This window comes from Mycteria americana, chromosome 10 (assembly GCF_035582795.1).
Source record: "Mycteria americana isolate JAX WOST 10 ecotype Jacksonville Zoo and Gardens chromosome 10, USCA_MyAme_1.0, whole genome shotgun sequence".
Lineage (NCBI taxonomy): Eukaryota > Metazoa > Chordata > Aves > Ciconiiformes > Ciconiidae > Mycteria > Mycteria americana.
The window spans coordinates 12,420,015-12,437,697 of record NC_134374.1 but is presented as its reverse complement, the minus strand read 5'-3'; the positions used below and the strand labels follow the sequence as shown (position 1 = coordinate 12,437,697).

Here is a 17,683-nt window from a genome sequence, read left to right as displayed (position 1 = left end):
GCCAACGCAGGGTCCTGGGTAAAAGAAGAGTCTTTGAAAAACTGCACTGGAGATGGATCTACGGGGACCAGGGTGGAGGTACGGGATGGAGCAGGGTGGGCAACCTTCTTGTTGGCTGGGGCACCTCTACGAGGCCACCGCAGAGGGGACGCTCCTGGGAGACGTGGTGCTCAAGGCTTGGTGCAGCACGGTTGGGCACGGACCTCGGTGCCGGTCTCTCTGGGGTGATTTTCCAGCTGGGGCCGTGCCAGGTCACCAGTGCCTCTCCCTGCCTGCGGCACTGGGCTCAGCCTGGGAACACGAGGGGTGCTGGGCGGTCCAGAGTGCAAAGGGATGGGTGCCAACAGCAAAATGCCCGGTGTTGGGACGCTGGTCCCAGCTCCTGCAGCCAGCGTTAAGCTTTTCAAGAGTCAGTGTTATCCCTTGCCACGCATTTCCGAGCAGAAAGTCACCATCCCTGCTTCAAGCATGGGCAGAAAACCCCTGGAGATGGCTGGGGCAGCCCTGCTGCTTGCCCGGAGCAAAGAGGGATGATTAAAGCCAGGTCTTTTATGTCCTCCTCTCCCCAGAATACCAGTGATTTTACAGCACGTTTAACTCGTGGTGAAATGTGGAGGGACCCATCTGCCGCGGGGTGGTCTCCTGGGAGGTACACTTGGTCCTCCAAAGAGCCAGCAAGTAGCTGGGCTGCTGCGGAGGGTGGTGGGCTGGGAGAAGGGTCTGCTGGGTGCGAGCAGGGAGAGGGGTAGGAGGAGGACACATTTGGGTTTGCCCTCTGGCGATGTGGCTGTTGCCTCCTGACGGGGACGCTGGGGAGACGGAGCCCGTGGGCAGGACGCGGGCGCCTGCGGTGCCGGAGATCGGAGGGGGACACGGGGAGGTTGCAGAGATGCCAGGCTGGGTGAGGGACCGACGTGGCGGCCGCTTTCGGAGGAAATAAGACCTCAATTCAGAATGGGAAGAACTGAAGCATTTCAGCCCGGGGCTCGGGGTGCCCCTTCGCCCTCCCCGTGGGGACCTGGAGGCGAGGAGTGTGGGAGCACGTGGCGCTGGCCGGTCCTGCTGCGGGGTGCCCCTTGGCAGCCTGTCTTGGGGACAAGGGTGTGCCAGCGGGACCAGGACGGGGTCACCCAAGCAGACGTGACTCAGCACCCCAGAAATGCTGTCTGGCAGCGCCTAAGTGCTGGTGCCGCAGTAACCGATGCTGCAGCAACCGGGCGCCCGGTTTCTCCCTGGGATCGGCAGTTCCAATCTGCCCGAGACCACCGTTGAACCAGCGGAAAATCCTCCCCCAACAACCCCGAAAGTTTGCACGGTGGGAGGGATCCGTGTCTTTAAGAGATGCCCAGAGAAGCTCTTCTTTCTCAGCCGCGTCCAAAATATCCCTCCGGAAAGGGAGCCCCGGTATCGGGACGAGCAGGACGATGCAGGCCTGGCTGAGGGCTGCGCCGGGAGGCTCTGCCGGCGTGAGCACCCCACAGCGCCGGGGGTCAGGCCGTGCCGACGCTCTCAGTAAGGCTCGTGGAAGAGTTGTTTTAGGCTTTATGACCAGTCTCACCCGTCTCACCCCCTCTGCCCTTCCTCCCACATGACCCAAGCAAACGGGTTGGCTCAGTTCCTTGCCTCAGTTTCCCCCCGGCACTGTGCCACATACAGCAGCCTTTGCTGCCGTGCTGTAGTGCCACGCGGTAGTGTACAAACCACGGCCCCAGCAATCCATTTAAGTGGAGACTTTGCTTTTCAGCCTTGTCCTTTCCCCTAAACTCACCTGGGTCAGCCCCAGTTTGGGCCGGTCCCTTGGCCAGACCTGTGCAGGGACCTTCAGCCCGACCTCCGAGAGGTCCCAAGCCCCTGCCCTCCCGCACGCAGACACAGACACCCCGATGCGGACAGACGCGGCGTGCTCTCGCTCTGCGAGGGGCAGAGACCCTTTGCTTTGTTCCCGGGAATTCGGAGAACCGTGCAAGCCATGCGGAGGCTGTGTGTGGGGGGGGACTGGTTTCAGCAAAGCCGTGGTTGGAGCTGACTCAGAGCTTCCCACCACAGGTTTCCTGCTGCTCAGAGCTTTTTCATGCCTTCCTCCTTCCCCAGAACTATCCAGCTCCTTGTGAGGATGCTTTTACTACCCGCAGAGCTGCGAGAGGCCCCTTCCCCTTCTTGGGGCGGCTCACGGGGGAAGCCTGTGCTCACTGCCTGGTTATATCTTAGTAGAAACGCTCTTTCTGGGTGAGCCTTGCTCATTCTGGGTTGATGTACGCCTGGCTTTGGCTGCCCAGCGCTGAGGGGCAGCAGGTTTCGGCCCCTCCGCCGGCTCTCAGCCTGCCATGGGGCTGAAGCAGCCCTCGGGCTGCCCCGCTGCGTGCCGGCTATGGGGCTGCAAGGGGAGGACATCAGCCATGAGGACCCAGCGTCTTCTCCCCATACCCTCCCAGCACTCGGGCTGGGAGCAGCCCCCAGCCCTTGTCTGCCCATCAGGTCACTCTCGGAGGTCCTGCGGCTGGGGCCAGGGTTTGCTTGTCCGTGTTATCACGGCGGAGGGAGATGTTCCCCGCCTGGCCACGTCCGGCCGTCTCCAGAGCTGGGCCGGCCCCACACGCTGCCAAGTGTAGGGCTGAGGCTGGAGGGGTTGGCCATCACCCTGAGCGGGACAGGACAGGTTGGCTTGGATGGGCATAAGCTGGCCCTCGCTGGCCAGAAGCTCCCGCTCCCAGAAGCTGTGATGGAGAGCTGGTGGATCCAGCGGGATCTGGGCTGGTTCGGCTCAGCTTCTGCTCTCGCACAGCGCGGCTCAGCCCCAGGATCCGTCATTGCACCCCGAAGGGAGATGTCTCCGTCCTAGGGCTGCTCCTGCCATCCCTGAGCGGTTAAGCTGGGACACGACGCCTGGCTGCTCCTGGGCTGCAGGGGGTAAAAGGGAGCTCTGGGTTGTTTTGACTCATCGCCTGGGTTTTGCAACCTCCTGGCAAAGCAGAGCGTCAAAAAAAAAGGAAAAAAAAAAAAAAAAAAAGGAAAAAGGACAGCCAGAGCCCAGCCCAGCTAGGGTCCGGGTGCGTCAGCCGCCTGTGCGGGCCAGCCCTGCCTCCCGTCCCCGACCTCCGCAGCCCCGCTTTCCCGGTGCTCCTGCAAGGCGGCTGCCTCTGCTCCTGCTCTCGCAGCGGGAGCTGAGACCCGGGGACAGCCCAGCAGAAAGCAGCGGGGCAGCCCCTCCGTGTCCTGCCACCTTGCGCCGCTGCCCGCGGCATCCTGCCGCGCAGGGTGACATCCACGCACGGCTCCGCACGGAAGGAAGGTGTCTCGTGGCGCAGGGAGGGATGGGTATAAAGGCGCCTGTTTCGAGGCTCTGCCTCCGTGGTGTTAGCCAAACGCGGTGGCAAGCCGCGTGCTGGCTGGAGGGGGGAAGGCTGGGGCCAGCCCCGTAAAGCCACCGACGGGCAAGCTTCCCCGGGAGGGACGTGGAGCCCTAACGCCGCGTAACGTCACGAGGTGGGACTGCTAGCTCCCGAGCCACGCGTGCCCTGGCCAGGAGCATCCCCAGGCTGCGGTGGGGGATGAAGGGCCAGCTGCTGCCTGCAGCTCCTTCTCCCCGTTGGGTTCCCTCATCCGAACCCTTCCGCTTGCCTCCTCACCACCGATCTCCTCGCTCCCTCTAGTGGGACGGTTACGGGGCCTCCCTCCCTCCCTCCCTCCCTCCCTCCCTCCCTCTGCACACACGCGTGTCCACGTTTCTTCTCTTGCATCTCCATGTCTTCCTGGAGATCTTCCTCTGGCCACGCCGGGTCCGGTCCCCGCTCTGGCCGCCCCTCTCCTCCCCGCAGCCCTGCTCCCCTCGCTGTTCCCGGGGTGCAGGCTGGTACCCACGGAGGGAGCAGAGCATCCCCCAAGAGACAACCCGAAAGCCTTGGCTGTATCCGAGGCCGCCTTGCGGTGCGGTGGCTCAGCCCCTGCTCTCCCGGAGGTTTTGTGCGCACGCGGCTGCCAAAAGGTGGGAATTCACGACCCGGGTGGCGCAGCCCTCGCCCGTGCCTCGCCCGGCACCGCCGCAGCCCGGCTCTCCTGCCCGGGGAGCACCTCGGTGCGGCCGCTTTCGTCCCGAGTCAGAGATCCTGGCACGGCATCTCCCCTCCGGGGAGCTGCAGGCTGCAAAGCCGCTCTGCTCCCGGGGGTAGGGACACTGGGTTAAGCCCTCGTGGGACAAGCTGACCCTGACGACGCACCGCCCCGCCGACGGAGGTTTCTTGCTCCGTTCCCCGGGGCAGCGGTGACCTGACAGCTTGGGAAGCGGCACCGGCACCGCAGCCCTGACCCCTGATCAGGCCCCGATCCCTGATCCCCGCGAGGTGATCTCTGGCCTTGACCCACCTCGCTGGCAAGGCAAACGCGGCGGTGACCACCCACGCAGCCACATTGCCCTCAGGCCACCATTGTGTTATCTGCAGCAACCGTCTCGGCGTGGGACGGAGGGCAGAGCCAGAACCCCCAGCAGGTTTGGACTCGTGGGAAGGCCGACACAAAGGGTTTTGGACTCAGTGGGTCTCCATATCCCGCTGGAAAGGAGGGAAGAAAGCAGCCTGTTCCCTGCCTGCACCACTGGTGGGTGATATCCCCTGGGATGTCTCTTGGCAGCAGAAGCAAGCTGGTGAGAGGTCTCCTACCTCCACCCCTGAGGAAAAGAGAGGGGGAAAAGGTTTCAGTGTTCTTTCCACCGAGCTCATTTGGGTGGCAACAAGGAACACCGAGCTGTGACAGGGCACGGCTCCTGGTTCTCTCCTCGCGTCTCCCGTCAGGACCCGTTCAACCCTGGGCATGGCCCGTGAAAGACGCAAATCCCCAGCCACAGCTTAAATTGGCCTCTGAAACCCCTCTGGGGTTTCCTGAGAAGATTTAATGCGCGCGCCAACCTTGCAGAACGGCACGGGTAGACGTTGGATCAACATCTGCAGCACGGTGATGGGGCAGGGGATCTCCCGGCTTTCTCCAGACAGCTGCTGGTGTTTTGCTGCTGGTTACTCGGTGGTTTAATGGCAGCTAACCCTAAAGACCCCAGGCTGACGGAGGACACGAGCCAAGAGGGACCGCTCCTCCAGCAAGGGACCCAGCGTGACTTTATGCCACTGATTCCACCGGGAGCAGGATGAAGGCCAAATGCATTTGTACCGTGTTGCGTGTGGTTTTGCAGGTGCTGGCAAGGGTTATCTGCTGTCGCAGAGGGCACGGCGAGCCCTCTCTTTGTCCACGGGAAGTATCTGAGGTCTCCCTTAACCCACATGCTTTCTGGACTTGACTGAAACTGTCTCTTGGCCCAGACCAGAGCCCTGTGAAACGAGGGGATTGACACAAAAAAGCCTGCTTGCTTTTGTTGCATTTTCCTCAAGATGCTTTTCCTGACCTCGTCTACTCAGGAGAGACAGCAGCTCCGGGCATGAAATCAGAGGTCTCAAGATGTTACCCATTCTTCTTACAGTACCGACTACGGCCATCACGTCATTGTTGGAGATTTCTACCCTTTGGGTTTTATTTTTTAGGCAAATTCTAACTGTGGTCTACAAGGTTGAAGAAGCCAGAGGGCTGTCTGTTCTTCTACACACCTCTGACATATATGTATACATATATATACTTTTTCAGGTGAAGTTTGCAGCCTCGCTATACGGGGAGGGACTCACGGTGCCTTTCTGGCCGCTTTGGCTGTGGTCTCAGCACACGCACTGCTATCTTTCTTTGTTTCACCGGCCACAGGTTCTCCAGGCTGGGCTTGTTCGCAGGGTCGATTCGCTCCTCCCCGGGTCGTCGGCTTGGCACAGAGCGGTGTGGTGAGGAAGCACAGCTGGCAAGACAGCTGTCCAGATGTTGTCTTTGGGGGGGGGCCTGGCTGCACTGGGGCTGCAGCTGCGTCTCCCTCCTGCCCCCAGCAAGCCCTGGGAAGGCGGACGCAGCCGCTCCGGCTCCAGCGTGGGCCGCAGCAGCGCCAGCCCCGGCACGGGTGCTGCGAGGGGGGTGCGAGCACAGTGGGGACCCCCCAAAGGGCCGGGGCGAACCTGGGCCGCCGAGCCCGGGGACGCGCAGACACGCGCTCACCCGCACGTCGCTGCGGGGCCCGGCCGTGCACGCGCGAGTGCCCGCGCACACGCACGCGGGCGTGCGCACGGCCTCCCGCCGCTGCGGGGGCCAGCCCTGCGTGTGCGCGGCCCCCACGCCCCGCGCTGCCACAGCCGGCTGTGCGCGTGCACCCCAGCGCTGCTACCGCTGCCTGCGGGCACGCACGCCCCACCTCACCGCACCGCACCCCCTGCACACCCCCCCACCTCACCGCACCGCACCCCCTGCACACCCCCCCACCTCACTGCACCGCACCCCCTGCACACCCCCCCACCGCACCCCCTGCACATCCCCCACCTCACCGCACCCCCTGCACACCCCCCCACCGCACCCCCTGCACACCTCCCCACCTCACCAAACCCCCTGCACATCCCCCCACCTCACCGCACCGCACCCCCTGCACACCCCCCACCTCACTGCACCCCCTGCACACCCCCCCACCGCACCCCCTGCACACCTCCCCACCTCACCAAACCCCCTGCACATCCCCCCACCTCACCGCACCGCACCCCCTGCACACCCCCCACCCCCCCCAGCCCTGTACACCCCCCCACCGCACCCCCTGCACACCCCCCACCCCCCCCAGCCCTGCACACCCCCCACCTCACCCCCTGCACACCCCCCACCCCCCCCAGCCCTGCACACCCCCCCACCTCACTGCACCCCCTGCACACCCACCCACTGCACCCCCTCCACACCCCCCACCTCACCGCACCCCCCTGCACACCCCCCCATCCCTGCACACCCCCCACCCCCCCAGCCCTGCACACCCCCCACCGCACCCCCTGCACCCTGTGCCCGGGTGTCCCCCAGGCTCCGCAGCCTCCGCCAGGACCCACAGTTTCTGCAGGGCTTTTTTCAGCGCTTTGCTCCTGCGCAGTTTGCGCGTTCGCTGGTGCTGACGCCGCGCGTGTTCCGTTTGTGCACGTTCCGTTTCTGCGGCCTCCCTTCCCGCAGCGGTTCGGGCAGGGGCTGCAGCAGGTCGCGGCACGGGCGGTTCGAGCAGCGGGTCTGCGCAGCACGCTCGTGCCGGTGCGGTTTGCGCAGCAGGTTCTCGCAACGTTTTTTGTGCGGCACGTTTGTGCACGTCGTTCAGCTTGTGCGGCAGCTCTGCGCGCATCCAGTTAGAAGAACGCAGCCACTTAGAGTAGCATCTGGGGGGACGTTGGAGGGTCCCCCAAACACCGGCCTCCCCCCCCAAAGGCAGTGGGAGGGGACCGAGGGGACCCGACCGTGGTGGTGTTGAGCTCATCGCCTTTCTGAGGTTGCTTGGGGCTGGGAATAGACGCCGCGGTGATGTCCGGACCTGCCTTCAGCAGGAAGCTCTCCTGCACAGGGCGGTTCTCAAACCAGCATGGCTTGGGTTAGGTCTGGATTAGGTTTTTCATCCACACCTATCGCCCGGGTAGGTTTCCCCAGACACCAGGCCACGCCAAGCACCACGCAGGGTTTTGCTGTGGCAAAACAGCCGTGTTCATGCAAACACCCTTCATCGCCCTCCTAAGCCGCTAAGGTGATGGAAACAACGTGGGGAAGGGGAAAAAAAACCCCACCCGCCTCGTACTTTACGTGATAAACCTTGTGCGGGAGCAGCGGGAGCCTCTGCGGCCCCCCGCGCCCAGGCAGGGCCGTTTCTCAGCCCCGGTCCCGTCCTCGGCACAGCCCTGCCTCGGGCTGGAAGGCTGCTCCGGCAAATTATTCAAACCCCGATCTTTGCTGCTGTCGTGGGCTCCTCGGCCTGCCCTCCCCGTCCTGCAAAGGGCCCACGGGGCCAGGGCCACGTCGGTGCCGTTCGGTGCCCAGCGCCCTTTTCCGCCTGGCACCGGGGCTGGTGGCACCGTGGCAAACAGAGCGGGCACCCGGAGGCCTCGCCTTCGGGTTCTTTCCCGCGTGTTGAGTTCGGCTGCCCGAGGAAGGAGAGGAGAGGGAGAGGGAGAGGAGGAGGGGAGGAAGAGGAGAGGAGAAGGAGAGGAGAGGAGGAGAGGGAGAGGAAAAGGAAGAGGAGAGGCGGAGGAAAGGGAGAGGAAGAGGAGAGGAGGAGGACAAGAAGAGGAGAGGAGGAGGAGAGGAGGAGGGGAGGAAGAGGAGAGGAAGAGAGGAGGAAGAGAGGAGGAAGGGGAGAGGAGGAGGAGGAGAGGAAGCGGCGAGGAGGAGCTGAAGCGGGGCCGGGCCGGGCTGGGGAGCCAGGAGCCGCACCCGCGGCCCCTCCGCGGTCCCTCCTGTGCGGAGCGCTGCGCTCCCCTCCCCTCCCCTCCCCTGCTCTCCCCTCCCCTCCCCTCCCCTGCTCTCCCCTCCCCTCCGCTGCTCTCCCCTCCCCTCCCCTCCCCTGCTCTCCCCTCCCCTCCCCTGCTCTCCCCTCCCCTCCCCTCCGCTGCTCTCCCCTCCCCTCCGCTGCTCTCCCCTCCCCTCCCCTCCCCTCCCCTCCCCTCCCCTCCCCTCCCCTCCCCTCCCCTGCTCTCCCCTCCCCTCCGCTGCTCTCCCCTCCCCTCCCCTCCCCTCCCCTCCCCTCCCCTCCCCTCCCCTCCCCTCCCCTCCCAGCCCGGGCCGCTTTCCCCGCCCTGGAGCCGGGCCGCCCGCCGCTCTCCGCGCAGCCGGACCGGGCAGCCGGGGCCGGGGCTCCCGGGGCTCCTGCGGCAAGGTCACCCTGCGGGGCTGGGCCGGGAGGACCTGCGGGAGGAGCGGCTCCGGTTCCCCCCCCCCCCCGCCATCCCCGGGGCGGCTCCGCCCGCCCCCCCCCCCCCCGGCCCGGCGGCGGGAGCGTCCGGTGCCTCGTGGCGGAGCTGCCTCCGCTCCGGCCCCGCAGATGTTGCCCGTCCTCCGCCTCCTCCTCCTCCTCCTCCTCCTCCTCCTCGCCTGCCCCGGCAGCTCGGCAGCCGGCCTGGGGATCACAGGCAAGTGTCTGTCGCGGGGGGTAGGGGATACCGGGGACCCCCCCACGCCGGCGACGCGGCTGGGCTCCCTGCTCCCGGGGCCGCATCCCGCGTGGGCGGCCGGGCACGGGCCGGGGCTGCCCGTGGGTCCGGCACGGCGCGATCTGGGCCGTGTTTGCTGCCCGGAGGTGCAGCGGGGGGGGGGGGGGCAGCGGGGCTGCGCCTGGCCGAGCTTCTCCCCGGGCTTTAGGGGTGCGGGAAACTTTTCCTGGCTCCTTTTATAAGAAGCCAAGGCAAGGCCCGGACTTGGGCGCTCCTTAACTCCCTCTTTTCCCCGGGCAAAAGCTTTTCAAGGAAGATCGGGAAGGGGTTTGCAGGCTTTCCTGTCTGTTAGCGCGATTTCTTGGCAGCCACCCGACGGGAAGGCGGTTGTGCGCCGTGAGGGCTCCTTGAGCTCCGTCACCCCTGGGTTTGTGCCCCTGGCAGAGTGGGAGGGAGGAAAAGGGCTCCCCGAGTGGGAGCTGGGAGCAGCCGGCTCTCGGAGCGGCAGCCGTCCTCAGGTCCGAGCTGCTGGAGCTGTGCGGGGAGACGAGCCGAGCGTTAAGGCAACCAACTGCGTTTTTCAGGTGAGAGATACGAAGGGAACGCGTACGCAGCCATCGGGACCTTCTGCTTTTCCATGCCGCTGCTTAAAGCCAGAAATAATTCCGTCCCCAGCGCTGCTGTTGGCAGAGCGGCTGAGCCAGGGAGGGTTTCTGCGGCCACCTCCCAGGTGATGAAGTTGAACCTCGGTAGCCCTAGAGTAACATCTGATTTCTTTTTCAGCCCGCACGCTTTCTCCATGCTACTCCGCTGACCTCAGGCCGGCATCGGAGAGACTTGTCTCGGCCGTGGGCTGCACCGTGCTTTTGATGATCCCACCGCTGAAGGCCAGCGAAGTTGTCTTCTGGGAATACAAAACCGGCCCGCAGGAAGGAGTCATCGTCAATTATGCTTTCGATAGACCCGCCAACACGTCTCGCCCCTACAAGAACCGCACGAGGTTCAACGAAACGGACTTCTCGCTGCAGATCGTGCTGCAGCGGGGAGACGACCGGCTGTACCGCTTCAGGTCCGAGTCGGAGGCCACGGGCTGGTTCCAGCTGCGCGTTGTCGGTGAGTGATGAGATAGCAAAGCTCCGCCGCAGCCGGAGAGCTTGAGTCGCTGCGGAGGAAGGTGCTCCGGGTCTGGCATCCGGGGAGCCGCGGGTTTGAATGCTGACAGTCGCTCCGTCTCTCCCAGAACCGCTCTCCGAGCCAGAAATTGTGGGCAACTCCTCGGTGAAGGCAGGAGGCAACACCAAACTGGTTTGCAACGTCCTGGAAGGGAAGGCAGACTTGTACTGGTGGAAGAAAAATGGGGAGCTGCTGCTGGGAAGCGACCACATCCAGTTTGTTGACAACAGCACCCTGTGCATCGTTAAAGCGTCGATGAACGACAGCGGCTACTACGCTTGCGTGGTCCGCAACGAAGTCAGCCAGAATGAAACCTCCTTCCTGCTCCACGTCCAGAGTAAGTGGGGATTTCTTCCTCATGCCCAGGAAAAGAAACAGGGGAAATAGCCCCCCAAAACGTATCCTCTCGCCCGGTGCCTGCGTGTCCCTGCGCCGAGTGTAATTGCCCGGCGGCAGGATTTTGCTTGGAGGGTGTGGGTAGGGGGTTACACTCGGTCTGGCTGCAGAGACTGTGGATCCTCTCCTTTGCAGACGCTGCGAACGTGGTGTTGCCCGTGATCCTGGCGTGCGTTGTCGTCGGCTTGCTCGCAGGTGAGGGCTGGGCTGACTCTTTACCCCGGCTTTTTGGCCGGCTGCTGCGTCGCCGGTGGGCGCTACGGCAGGTGCTGCACGCGAGAAGGGATGGGGCGAGAGGGTCTGTGCCGGCTGATGTGGCGCGTCCTTGCTGGGACCCGGGTTTCCCACCCGGGCGTCCCGTGGGCCGGGGCTGGGGCTTTGTCACTGCCGTCATTTCAAGCGGGGCGTCCCCAATCCGAGGAGGTAATTTTGTCCTCCGTTGCCTTCCCTTGCCTCCCTGCTCCCAAACAGGGGAGGGAAGGTTGTCATGAAAACACCTCCTGCGTGTCCAGAAGAGGCATGAGATTACACTTTACTTTCCTTATCTGGGTCAACCCCCCCCCCCGCCGCCCCGAGTCCCACGGGCACTGGGGGATGTGGCAGATCCCTTCTAGGGTGAGAGCACTGAGTCCCCCCCCCCAATCTGCTGCGGTTTTCTGCCCACAGAAGGGAAATGTGCTTCCTTCCTCAGTGGTCTTGCTTTTCCTCCTTTTTTGGAGCTGGAGAGCATTTTTTCCGGCCCATCCCCAGTCTCTGGCAAAGTGGGGATTTCAATTCTCAGCTTGCCAACTGCAAACTTGGAGGGGGAAAAAAAAAGAAACGCCCAAGTCTGGAACTGAGAAGAGGATCTGGCAGTTTAAAATAGAAGTAGGCGGTTCTCCCTAGGTGATTTATACCTATGTTTTGCTATTGCACAAAGTTTTCAGGTTTTTCCTGTGGAAAGCCTCCAGGCGCTGGGGAGGTGCTGGAAAAGCTCATCGGTGTGCTTCTGCTCTTGCCGTCCCCGTGACGCTCCCCTCGTACCTGCTCACACGTGGCCAGAGCCGGTGGCCGGCTCTGCTCCGCGGCCACCGGCTGGGCTGGGGCGATCGGTACCTGTGGAGCTGGGCAGAGGTGGTTTCCTCCAGACCCCAAACACCAACCCCACGTCAGGGAGCGCTGACAGGCGCTCCCGGCTCGACGTTTCCCGGCCGAGTGTTGCCACGCTTTGTCTGAGCACCATCTCTAGGGCGTTTAACGGAGGTGATGGCTGGTTTGTCCCCAGGTGTCTTCGTCTGGTGCAGGAGAAGGGACCGCCCGTGTCACAACCCGTGTAGGTAAGATGCCTTCAGCCCCTCTCTTGGGGGTGGCCCTGCTCCTCCAGCCACAGCTACAAGGCAGAAGGTATTGTTGGCTGGAACTGAGTGAGCCGGGCAAGCGGGAGGGCTCGGGGTCCTTTCCCAGCCTCTCCTTGCAGATGCCAGAGGCAGCCGAGGGGTTGCTCTCCCCGCTCCGGGAGCTGAAAGGATTTGCTGTCCCCCCTGTTTAGTCCCCACTGGGATTCGCTCTGGAAATATCCTTGGACCCCCCCAGCCTGATACTGCTGGTTATCTCTGGCAAAGCAGGCGCCGGGCAGCGGGGAGCCTCAGAGTTCCTCCTGGTCTCTCATCCCTTTGCCCCGTCGCCCGTTCTCCCTCTACGCTGGCTTTTTAATTCCCGTTACACGTTTTCTGAAGCCAGGTGTACTGGGGTAGTAAGTGGTGGTCCTGTCCCAGTTCCTCCCGTTGCAAAAGCAGTCAAAACCTCGTGCTATGGTTTTTTTTGGGAGAGCAGAATCTTGCCCGGAGGGGCAATGCTCAGCTTCTCCGAAGCACGTCTGTGACTCAGATGGGGCCAAGCTCTGGTTTCCAGTAATGCTTCCCAGATTGGCGTAAACCAAGCTGCAGCAGCCTCCGGGCTGGAGCAGATGCAGAGGATGTGCAGACCCGCTCTGAAACGTGCTCCTTAATGGGTGGGTGTTTTTGAATTCTCCAAAGGGCTCCAGAGGTTTCTGGGACGTGAAGGATTCTTGAAACCTTCTCGGAGCTTGCTCACTTTATGTGACCACAAAAAACTCGGGCTGTTAACTGAAGCTTTCTGGAGGGTGAGGACAAGGACGTGATCCCCTAAGGATGGGAAACACCATCCCACATTGCAGCTAGTCAAAAATCACAGAGCTCTCCGTTGTCTTGTGCAGCCAGGTCCCAGATAACTCCTCTCGGAGATAAGTTGGCCAAGGTAGCTCCTGAAATTTGGTGTAGAGCACGAGTCCAGACCTTCTCATCACTGCCACCGCCAGCAGGTGACACCCTGCAGCTACCTGAGGCCTCGGAGGGGGTCTAAGTGAGTGGCAGATGGGGGATCCACACCCAGGAGATGGTTTAGCTGGAGACCTCTCTTCTCCTTGCAGGTAGAGAGCTCGAGCGGCTGCGCTCTTGCTGCCTTGCCCCGATGCTGGTGATGGTGGATGCTGCCTGGGGAGCACCGGACGTCTGATGCTGTCCCAACCTCTTTTGGGCTCACCTCTGAATCGCTCAAGCTGCCGAACCCCACAAATATTTTTTCGTAAAACACCGGCTTGGACTATTTCTATGTCGTCCTGCCCTTCCCCAGGGCCCCTTGCACGTCCCTGGGGGAGAGGTGGGCACGGCCGTGCTCGGAGACCCGGCTGCTGCTGCTGTGCTCCAGACCTCCTTACCTCTCCTGACTTCCTCCAGAGGCCGTGTGGGTAAGTGCTTGCGGCTGGGCTGGAAAGAGCCACCATCCCTGCCGGACAAACAGACGGTGCTGGGGCTGCTGGAGAGCGCTGCGGTGCCGGCCCCTGCCTCCCCGGGGCTTGAGCCCCTCACCGTGGCCTCCCGTTGTGCTGCTGTGCCTGGGACTTGCCGGGGTGGCTCAGGGGCCGAGGCCGTGGGCATTCTACTCGGTTTGGCCCTCGGAGGGAGGGAAAAGGGCAGGATTTTGCTGTCGTGCGCACTGGGGAGTCCAGGAGATGAGCGGAGGCAGCGGAAGGCGGCGGGGCATGGAGGAGCACAACGTAGTTTTGTTTCGGAAGGCAAACCCCAAAGAAACCCCCGTGGCCGCCTGCGTTAGGGCAGCGACGCAGCCTGGCACGGGAGACGTAGGGATGCCCCCGAGCCCATCTCTGTCCTCCAGCCTTGGGCTCCGGTGGGATGTGGGAACGTCCCCTCCTCTTCCAAGCGCTGGCCACCTGGGTCGTACGTGTGCCGACGCAAGCTTGTCCTTCCCTTCTGCCGCTCCTGCGGGGGGTGGTGGCCTTGGTCTGGTTTGATATGGCCAGGGCAGCCCTGCTTCCAGCCCCTGCTCCTGTTGCCTCCCTTCCCCGTGCTTCTTCTGCAAAGCTCTTCCGGGCTTTGCTTGTGAAGGGGTCATTATTCGTTCTTAGAGTTGAAATTATTTAGCCTGGAGGCACAACCGGCATCTTCGCCCTGGAGAAAACTGGATGCTCTCCCAGGAGTGCTGGACCTCAGGAAATGCCTTGCTGATCGCCAGGCCGGGGTGTTTGCACCCATCCTTCATTCTGATGGGGACAACCCCATCAGAGGTCCAGCACCCTGTCTGAGCCGGTCTCCGGCACCTCTGCAGGGGCAGGCGTTTTGGGTGCCCTGGTCTAGCTGCTGGGTGGTCACTTCTCTCCCAGAGCAGCTGGTGGCTTGGGGACCTCTCCTCGCTCCGAGCCCCAGTCAGGACACGGAGAGCGTTGCGGGTGGATGTTTCTGTTGCTTGGCTCTGGCCTGTAGACCTGCTTCTGCAGCAAAGGGCTTTCCTGGCCAGGGGAGCGGTGCGTTTCCCTCTCCTCGGAGTTATCCATTCTCTGTGGAGAATAGAAGTACACCCAGGAGAGGCTCAAATCATATCCCACGGCGTGAGCGGTCGCTAAGCTGTCCTACACCTCTTTCTGGGGCAAATAGGAAAATCGCGGGAGAGCGAACCGGCTCGTGGCTTGACCGCCTTGGACGCCGCCTGCTCTGCCGCTGCTCTGGCAGAAGGTGCAGCGTAGCCCTGTCCCGGGGCGATAACCGGGATGGAAAGGGGCCGGCAACAAAGGGCCATCTCTCAGCCTGGGATTTCATGTTGCCATTAAAGCATTAAAGGAAGCGGAGCGGTTTGGGTGGAGTAAACTAGATTTTCTCCACAGTTTTAAGCTGCAAGGCAGGTTGTCAAGTTCCCTGTTGCACTCGCAGGTGTGAAATGAATGCAGCCACGTGTTTTACAAAACATGCTTTTTCTAAACTTTTCGGAGAGTAGTCTGTAAATCCTTTTGGAGACGTTGTGGTTTTTTTTAATGTCTGTTGCTACTAATAAAAGCACGTGCATTATCCCAGTTGATATTGTCAGGATCTTCAGGGGCGAGAAATAACCCCTCGGGGGTATCTAAAGCCTGCGGTAGCGGAGGGATGTGCTCCCCGCTGCCAGACCCTGCGTGGGCTTCAGGCTTCGGTGGTGGGTTGCAGCTGGTGGCAGACCTTGGAGATGCTGGGTTTACCCCTGATTGATTTACCCCTGATTTACCCCCGATTTACCTTCCAGCTCTGCGGGAAGAGCTGCTGCGCTGGGGGAGGTCATTTGCTACTGCTGTGGGGCTCCTGCATCCCCGTCCCCTCCCTCGCCCGGGCAGCCCGGGCTCCTCCTGCGGCAGTCGCAGCTTAGGGGACTGAGCTGGGGTTAAAACCAACCCGACAGCCTTGCTCTGAGCCGGGTGAGGGTATTTTTAACCTGTATCATTTCCCTGAGTCACTGGGACCTGGCAAGCAGCCGCCCTGGCACGGCCCGTAGCCCCAGGAGCAGCTGGACTTGTGAGGAGTTGCCACCCGAGCGAGACGGGGTCGGCGATGCCTCTGGGTTCACCCTGGGGATGCTTTTCAGGGGAGGTTTTAGCTTCGAGATTTATCTGGTGGCGTTCGTATGCAGGTTTATGCATAGTAGCTGTGTTTGTAATCAGAAAAGCCTCCTCTAGGCTGTAGGAAATACCTTTGTGCGTTGTAACTGCTAAATCTGGTGGGGAAAAATAGCCTTTGGGAACAATAGGAAGCGTATACAGAGTTTAAACGTGCCCCGAGTAAATAGGTCCCGGCGTTCGTGTACCGGAGCACGCCAGATGCGCTGGGATGTACCCGGGGACGAGATGTTGCCAGCGTCCCTCTCCTCCGCATCCTCGTGCTCGTGCCTTCGTGTCCGTCCTCCCTCGTGTGTCTCTTCCCCCTCCCTGGGAAGCCTCGGCGGCTTAACGTGCCGTACACCTAATGAGCAAAGCTGTCAGCAAAAGACTGCAAATCATTTTGCAAACAAAATGCCATCGTTTTGCTGTAGCAGCGTAGACAAAATCTGACCGAGCGCCTGTCCCAAGCAGCAGAAGTGCTTTGGTGTGCTCAAGTTTGCCAAGCAAACAAATTACTACTGGTAAAGCAAGTGTCTATTTCAAATTACTACAAAATTACTCCTAGGAAAGCAAGTATATGTATATATTTCAAGCTGCTACCAAGATTACCTCTACTAAAGCAGCAAGTATCTACGTATCTACATATCTACATATCAATATTAGCAGTATGTAGATCTATGATGAATTTCTTATATGAATACCTATCTGTATGTATTATTTGAAATGTTAGCAGTACGGTGCTCATCGAACCGCTCCCGGGAGCGAGGCCAGTCGATGGTGGACAAAGCCTCCCTGCGTGGATGATCCGTGTCGGGGAATCAGGAGGCAGGCAGGCATCCCCCGGCAGCGGCCCGGCTCGGGTAGGCAAATTCCCGCCGGGAGAAGCTCTATTTTGGGTAGAAAGTGAGGGCTTTTTATACCATAGCGACATGAGGGGGCGTAGGACACCGCTATTTGGAGCAGATGTTTCTGTTTCTCTTTCTGTTTCGCCTGGAACAGCCCGTAGCTGATGTTGTTTTCTATTTTTCTCGGACCAGTTTTTGTTTTCCCGGGCTGTCTCTCTGTTCCTGCAGCTGAAGCAGCCAATACCTGTCACCGAGTCCTACTTTCCCAGACTGCTTTTTACCTTTTTTGAGTAGTTTTCCCCTTTCCAGTTGATAAGTTTGTTGTTCTTGTTTCTTGTTTTTGTGGCTATCGAGGGTATTTCGGGCTGTTTCGGGTTCTCGGGTACCCAGCTGCGCTTCGCAGATGCCAGCCGTGCTCCTCACGGGTGCTCCTGGTCCCCAGGCTGGCAGTGCCCAGGCTTGCAGACAGCTTCTGCCGTCGGTGTTTTCGCAGACATTTTCTGTCAGTATTTTTCCCGTTATAACCTTTACGGCCGCTCCCATCAGTTGCTCCCACCGGTCCCCGCCCGTCACTGGCACTGAGTCCTTGCAGCGCATCCCACACGGGATGGAGAGCGAGGTGACACAGATAATTAAGAAAGGATTTAATAAGAAGCTGGGGCAGACTGCGGTGATCACGGCTCGGCCAGACAAGCGCTGCTTCCACACAACCAGCCCTTTTTACCCTCGTCCTCTCTACCCCTTCCCCCACCCATTCCTTAATAAGTTTTGCACGGTGCCGCATCCCCCCTCAAATATCCCAAATCCTTATCTTCCTCCTGCTTCCCCCCTCTTATCAGCTGCAAACTCCAGGTTTGTCCTCTCCGAAGCTCTGCCTGTCAGTTCTTGGTGGCCCATCAATGGAGGTTTTCGGTCTTTGGCATCATCTCCCTTCGCCCCGTCTACCCGGGCTGCGTCTCCATGTGCTTTTGTCTATCCCTTCCCCCTTGATCGGATAACCTGAAAGGAGCTGGGACAGGATGGGTGCAGCTCTGGCCCGATACTCTGGGGGCCTGGAGCTCTCTGAGAGCCGTTTCACGGGGTTTGTAGCTCGCTGGAGGAAATACATTACGTTCTGGCTTAATGGCTGGAGCTCCCTGGGTTTGCCACGTCCCTCGTCCTGGTCCCCGCCACGGGGATGCCGCGACACGCAGGCTCCCAGCCCAGCACTGGCTGGAAGGATGTTTTCCTCCTTGCTGTGGGACGACAGTCTCTGGGGCACAGCCCTTCCCTTGGGACACGGCCCCACGCCAAGGTCCCGGCGGGTCCCCCCAGAGACGCGCTCTGCCTGCCCAGCCGTCGCTGCC

The 17,683-nt window shown here is 61.6% G+C and overlaps 1 protein-coding gene across 1 annotated transcript in view; it reads right to left on the bottom strand.

The window, feature by feature from the left end:
• The window catches only part of LOC142415236 (tumor necrosis factor ligand superfamily member 10-like), a 104,460-nt gene that overhangs the window by 12,394 nt on the left and 74,383 nt on the right, over positions 1 to 17,683 (bottom strand). The gene's annotated exons all lie outside the window — the stretch shown is intronic.